This window comes from Danio rerio, chromosome 13, assembly GCF_052040795.2.
Source record: "Danio rerio strain M-AB ecotype USA chromosome 13, GRCz13ab, whole genome shotgun sequence".
In the NCBI taxonomy this organism is placed as follows: Eukaryota; Metazoa; Chordata; class Actinopteri; order Cypriniformes; family Danionidae; genus Danio; species Danio rerio.
Window position 1 is genome coordinate 55,250,001 of NC_141033.1, and position 7,500 is coordinate 55,257,500.

The window sequence follows — 7,500 nt, forward strand, 5'->3', positions numbered from 1 at the left end:
TCAGCTCACGCATCTGTGTGTTTATATACCACTGTATTCAACATCACCGGCCAATCAGAGGAACTCAGGGGCGATTCAGCTTTTATGTGCTGTGAGAAGTCTAAATAATCCCACAGGACTAGTTATTCAAGAGATAAAGTACAGATATCTAAACATTCTTGAATCAAGATTTAAAAGAAAAGACAAAAAAAGAAGGATATGAACCCTTGTAATGGGTTTGAGTCCATTCTGTCTTAAAAGAGATGCAAAAAAGCATTTGATTCATTAATTTATCAAGTGATTAGTTGTCTTTACTTAAAGAAAGGGAGTGAGCCCATTGCTTTTAAAGTGATTAGTTGACTTAACTATATAAAATTGAGTAAACCCGTTGCTTTTAAAGCGATTAGTTGACTTAACTTAATAAAAGTGAGTAAATCGGTTGCTTTTAAAGCGATTAGTTGACTTAACTTAATAAAAGTGAGTAAATCGGTTGCTTTTAAAGTGATTAGTTGACTTAACTTAATAAAAGTGAGTAAATCGGTTGCTTTTAAAGTGATTAGTTGACTTAACTTAATAAAAGTGAGTAAATCGGTTGCTTTTAAAGCGATTAGTTGACTTAACTTAATAAAAGTGAGTAAATCGGTTGCTTTTAAAGCGATTAGTTGACTTAACTTAATAAAAGTGAGTAAATCGGTTGCTTTTAAAGTGATTAGTTGACTTAACTTAATAAAAGTGAGTAAATCGGTTGCTTTTAAAGCGATTAGTTGACTTAACTTAATAAAAGTGAGTAAATCGGTTGCTTTTAAAGTGATTAGTTGACTTAACTTAATAAAAGTGAGTAAATCGGTTGCTTTTAAAGTGATTAGTTGACTTAACTTAATAAAAGTGAGTAAATCGGTTGCTTTTAAAGTGATTAGTTGACTTAACTTAATAAAAGTGAGTAAATCTGTTGCTTTTAAAGCGATTAGTTGACTTAACTTAATAAAAGTGAGTAAATCGGTTGCTTTTAAAGTGATTAGTTGACTTAACTTAATAAAAGTGAGTAAATCGGTTGCTTTTAAAGTGATTAGTTGACTTAACTTAATAAAAGTGAGTAAATCTGTTGCTTTTAAAGCGATTAGTTGACTTAACTTAATAAAAGTGAGTAAATCGGTTGCTTTTAAAGTGATTAGTTGACTTAACTTAATAAAAGTGAGTAAATCGGTTGCTTTTAAAGTGATTAGTTGACTTAACTTAATAAAAGTGAGTAAATCGGTTGCTTTTAAAGTGATTAGTTGACTAAACTTAATAAAAGTGAGTAAACCCGTTGCTTTTAAAGTGATTAGTTGACTTAAGTAAATAAAAGTGAGTAAATCTAATGCTTTTAAAGCGATTAGTTGACTTAACTTAATAAAAGTGAGTAAAACTGTTGCTATTAAAGTGATTAGTTGAATTTAATAACAAGTTTACTCACTTCTTTTAAGTAAACTAACTGTTTTAAAAGGAATGTAATTACAAAAACAACAAAAAGTCATCTAATAACCGTAAAAGCATTTGGATTACTCACTTTAAGTAAAGTCAACAAATCCCTTTGAAAGCAACAGGTTTTCTCACTTCTTTGAGTAAAGCACACTAATTTTACAGTGTGTTTTCCTTTCTATCTGAGTGTTTCTGACTTCATCCACAGCACATTAAAGTAGAAACAGCTCTAGAGTTCAGATAATAATTACAGTATGTTGAGTCTGTTTACAGTGAGATCTAATATTTCTCCTCATATTTGATTTGATGCATGAAACACACAGGGGTTCATCAGCCTTTACTGTAAATATATTAGTTTACATCAGGATTTACTAACAGTTTAGAAGCTCATTCCTACAGTTGATCAGGAAAATCATCTGAAATACTTCAGCACATGTAGAGTAATTAAGTCTCTTCTGCTCACACAGGCTGCCACTGTTTGATCAAAAATACAGTCAAATTGTGAAATAATACTAAGTAAAATGTAAACAGACTATATACTAAAGTGTTATTCATTTCTGTGATGTAAAAGCTAAATTTTCATTATCATTACTGCAGTCTTTAGTATTCAGGATCCTTCAGAAATGACTATAATATGACCATTTGATGATTAAGAAGCATTTCTTCTCATTAGTATTATCATCGTTGAAAATAATTGTGCTGCCTCATATTCTTTTCTTTATAATGTGATGTCACATAATCCTGAATAATATCTCACAATTCTGAGTTTGTTATACAATATAATTCATCCATTAATTCATAATTTGAAGTTTTGGTAGAGAAATTGAAAGTGTATATCTAGCAGTATCAGTGTTTATATTTAATATTCTGAGTTCCTGTCTCGCAATGCCAGGTTTGTTTACTTACCGTTCAGTTTTACGTTTTTGAGGGAATCTTTATACATCACAGATATAAATGCCACTGTAGTATATAAGAAATGATGAATACACTGCATTAATTTAGATTTTTTTTTATTTATGATTACATTTATTTATTTATTTACTTATTTATTTATTTAAAAATAATTAATATTAGACGTATTATATGCTTTGATTTCTCTGTCATTTCTTTGTCATTTATTGTATAATTTATAACATTGATAAATGTAGAATATATTCCATATTTTATCCAAACAGCAAATAAAATGGTTTGGCCATTCAGTTAAAAAATTGTGTCAATAACGCAACTATTGACTAAATTAAAAACAATAAAATCAGTAGTTTAAACAGCTGTTCAACCTGATAATAATATTTACACTACCTGACAGAAGTCTTGTGGCCTATCCTAGTTGTATGAACACAGATAATATCTGCTCTTCTAGTTGCTGATCTGGTGTCAGAAGTGTCTCTATGAAAGGTGAAGGCCTCTAGATTCTGCTGATTTGAGCTCAATAAAATCTGATCATGTCTTGATGTTGAATGATTTGATGAGGACAGTGCGCTCTGACTCTGCTCAGACTAAAGTCTCATCACTGAACAGAAATAATGTCCAGTATAGAATATAAAGTCCTGCTGCAGTGGAGACAGAATGAATATTGTGTCTGACTCCATCATGAGCTTGGAGGACTGCATCCATACATCTCTGACATGACTCACATCACTGATTAATAAAGTCATCTGGAATGAAGAAGAAAGCTTCAGCAGGATCCCAGAGTTCATCAAGAGTCTTTGTGTTCATCTTCAACACCTCCTCCTTCATCAGCTCAATAATGTTGATGTCTGGTGACTGGGCTGGCCAATCCTGGAGCACTCTCTGCTTTCAGGAGCTTTGATGTGGAGGCTGAAGTATGAGCAGGAGCGCTATCCTGCTGGAGAATTGTCCTTCTCCTGTGGTTTGTAATGTAATGGGCAGCACAGATGTCTTGATACCTCAGGCTGCTGATGTTGCAGATCTCTCGCACGCCCCCATACTGAATGAACCCAAACCATAATGTCTCCTTCACCAAACTTGACTGATTTCTGTGAGAATCTTGGTCCATGCTGGTTCCAGTAGGTCTTCTGCAGTATTGGTGATGATGCAGATCAGCAGATGATTCAGCAGAGAAATCCACCTTCTGACACTTTCACACATCATCAACTAGAAGACCAGATATTATCTGCTGCTCTCACAGCCGAGATCCTCCACAAGACTTCTGTCAGTATTGACTGTATTTCTGATTAGTTTAATGTAACTGGGGTCAGCAGAAGAGACGTGTGTGTGTGTGTGTGTGTGTGTGTGTGTGTGTGTGTGTGTGTGTGTGTGTGTGTGTGTGTTTAAAGACAGGCATGTTTGATGATATTAATCTTCTCTCAGCTATGATGATGATGATGATGATGATTATGATGCTGTTTTCTGTAATATATCTGTCTCTGTTGTGCTTTTAAACCTTCCTGCCCTGCTCACATGTTGCCAAACTACCTTTCTGACTGTTAGATTCTTAATTAACTAAACTAAACTAAACTAAACTACCACTCAGTGAAGGATTTGAGACGCTGATCCTTCACCTCTGCTGCTTTACTACTCTATAGGATGCCAGTATTTGTATGTGTGTGAGTGTGTATGTGTGTGTGTGTGTGTGTGTGTGTGTGTGTGTGTGTGTGTGTGTGTGTGTGTGTGAGGTGCTGTTTCTTTAGCGTAGCATTAATACAGTATGTGATGAAGTGAAGGCGGTGTGTACAGTAGTGTAGCGATAAACACACTGCAGATCGGCTTCTTCTTCTGTGTTTCTGTCCTGATGTGCAGTTCAGATCTCTGAGTATTAATAAACGAGATGCGCTCGCTGGAGAAGCACAGTGATCAGGATATTAAATCTTGAAAACAGTATTGGTGTATGGAAGGTTGTTTGTGCTCGTTTTTAGCTTTTAATTCTCAGTGTTACACAATTTTTGATTTATGGCTCAAAATTCAGAGTTTATGTCTCACAAATCAGAATGAATATTTAAAAATTCCAAGTTTTTGTCTCAAAAATCTGATTTAATATCTCCAAATTACAACTTTATATCTCCAAATTCCTATATTTATGTCCCAAAATTTGCATTTTTTATCAAGAAATTCCAAGATTATATTAAACTTTTCAGAATTTATCAAAAACTAACAGGTTCATGATTTGCAGCAAGTTCATATCTCACAATTGCACTTTTACTTCTCTCAGTTTAGAGTTTATTATTCACAACATTGGGATTTTATCTTGCAATATCAAGTTTGTTTCACAATTGCAAGCTTTTATCTCACAAGTATGCGATTCAGAGTTTATATCTCGTAACTCTGTGTTGTTTATATCTCACAATTTCAAGTTTATAATAATAATAATTCCTTACATTTATGTAGCACTTTTCTGGGCACTCAAAGCGCTTTTATACAGTGGGGTCCCCGTCACTATACTGGGGAATTAGGACCCACACAGACCGCAGGTTGGGCGCCCCCTGCAGGCCTCACTAACACCACTTCCGGCAGCAACCTAGCTTTCCCATGTGCTCTCCCATTCAGACACTGACCGGGCTCAGCCCTGCTTAGCTTCAGTGAGGGACTATGTGAGAGTTGCAGAGAGCCAGCTGCCGGCTATATATGTTGTTATTCTGAGTTTATATCTCATCATTTCAAGTATAAATGTCATCATTCAGAGATGATATATAGCAATTCTTGTTTGTGACCCAAAACTTGGGTTATTTATAGTAATTCTGAGTTTAAATATCACAATTCCAAGTTTACATCTTGGTATTCTGGGTTTTTATCTAGAAATTGTGAGTTCATATCATAGTTATGAGGTTATGTATAGCAATTTCATGCTTACATCTTAGATTTTTTTAAGTATATATGTTTCAATTCTGTATTTTTCCAGTTTATATCTTGTAATGCTGAGTTTATATCTCAGAATTTAAAGTTTATTTCTCAGAATGCTGAGTTGATATCTTGCTATTCTCAGTTTATATCTAAAAATTCCAAGTTTATATCCCAGAATTCAGAGTTTATATAGCAATTCTAGGTTTATATTTCATAATTTCGAGGTTGAATAGAGCAATTCCATGTTTACATCCCAGAATTCAGAGTTTATATTATATATACGATTATGTGATTATATCCTTTAATTCCGAGAGTATATATAGCAATTGCAAGTTTATATCCCAGAATTCAGAGGATATAAATAGCAATTCTGAGTTTATATCTCGCAATTCCACACTTATATCTTCTTTTAAGTATAGATCTCGCAATTCCATATTTTATTCAAAATTACAAGTTTACATATCACTATACTGAGTTTATATCTCAGAATTTCGACTTTATATATAACAGTTCCGAGTTTATATATAATTACAAATGAATATCTCCAAATTCCTACTTTAAATCTCAGTAATTCCAAGTTCACACAGTATATTTAAAGGTGCAGCAGCAGGTGATGCTCTTCAGAAGCAGTTTATGTTGTGCTGGTTGAAAGTCTCTTCACAGTCTAATAGTGCTGATAACAGTAAATGATCGAAATGTTTTTATCTGTGTTTTCATATTCTGAGTAAGGCATAAAACTAAAACATGTTCATCCAATTAAATAGAGTCGGACCGACATCTCCCATAATTGCGATAAGTAGCCCAAACTGTCTGTCAGCAAATGCAGATATGAACAACTGTGCAGCCTTCTGTACGCAGCTCCGCCAAACGCTGTTCGTGCATAGACGTGCTGCGCGTTCACGAGAGAGAGAGAGAGAGAGAGAGGGAGAGAGAGAGAGAGAAAGAGAGCATGAGCGCGTGCTCGCGATTGACAAAAACCTGCTGAATCAAAACTTCTTAAAAACTTGAATCAATATTGGAGTTACCTTTGCACGCTGGAGAAAGGATGACACCATGTCTGAAGGGTTTCTCTTAGACAGGTCATGTTCTGTTTTAAAACTGTTTTAGCTTCACGCAAAGCTGATGTAACGTTAGATGTTGTTGTTACAAATGGGTTATATCTGCACAGAAGTGTTGTTCAGCTGCTAAAATCTTCAGGTGAAAGACTGATAAGACTATTTTCTGTTTCATTAGGTCCTTTTACAGCATCGATAATGTAGATTTTAATTAGTTTAACAACAAAACACAAGTAAACACCGCTATTCCGCCTAGTCTCTCCCTATATTGTTTACCATGCAACTCTAATATTCACTCGGAAATAGCATGTCAGTTTGGTTTAGTAATAAGTGTAATTCCTGAACGCCAACCCACATGAGAGAGGGATGTTTTGCTGTCGTCTTTAAGGTGCGCGTGCTCCTGTTTCCGCCTGTTTCAGGAGGCGTGGCTCTGGACGGCAGGGGAGGGACTGTGATTCAGAGAAAGCTGTTAGCATTGTGGAAGATCACCTACTGCACCTTTAAATCCCGAATCTATATCTCACATGTCCAAGTGTCCTAACGTTTATATCTTTTTATGCTTAAGTCTTTACATCTTACAATCTTATTTATTTTTCTTCTGATTCTGACGATGTTTCACGAAGTCTAACATTATATTCAGCCATTCTTCATTTAAAACTCACAATTATGGAACAAACTTCATTCATAATCTTTCCTCCCTTTGCCTTGAATCAAGTTTAATTTCTGACTCCATTAGCAGGTATTTGTCCTGTAAACATACGCATGCTTTACTTTGGCATTAATATTATTATTTTTAACATTTCAGCTTCTCCAGTAAACGCTTCTTGATTTGAAAACACAGAAATTTGTGCTGAAAGCAAGGCAGAAATCCAGAAGATGCATGATGGATTTTTGCAGTGTTTACCACAAACTCCACCGCTTCACCATGTAAAAGATGTAAATAGTGAAACGCTCCAGTATTTCTCCACAGTTTTATGTGGACGTGCTGACATAAGCAAGAGTAAATAGAAGATATCGACGCTAAGAGGTTTTATGAAGCCACGTCTTCATAACGTCTTAAAATCTCTTTCAAGTGTGCAGGCACAACTTGTAGGCAAATACGCCAAAGCTTTTGTACCATTTGCATAGCCATTTATAATCTAAGAGTGCCTGTGTGTGTTTGCGGGTGTACTGGATTTGGTGGTTTATGAGGACACTCATTTGTGTAATG

General features: G+C 34.8%; 1 protein-coding gene across 4 annotated transcripts in view; it reads left to right on the plus strand.

The window, feature by feature from the left end:
- Positions 1-2,213, plus strand: part of stk32c (serine/threonine kinase 32C) — a 108,223-nt gene extending 106,010 nt beyond the window's left edge. The window contains exons 12-13 of one of the 4 annotated variants that reach the window (XR_015944950.1): positions 1-1,041; positions 1,298-2,199. The exon at positions 1-1,041 is cut by the window's left edge and continues 1,034 nt beyond it. The gene's annotated coding sequence lies outside the window, so the exon portion shown is untranslated. The other 3 variants (XR_015506551.2, XR_015506552.1, XM_087279917.1) reach the window with 3 other exon arrangements.
- The last annotated feature ends 5,287 nt before the right edge of the window (positions 2,214-7,500 follow it).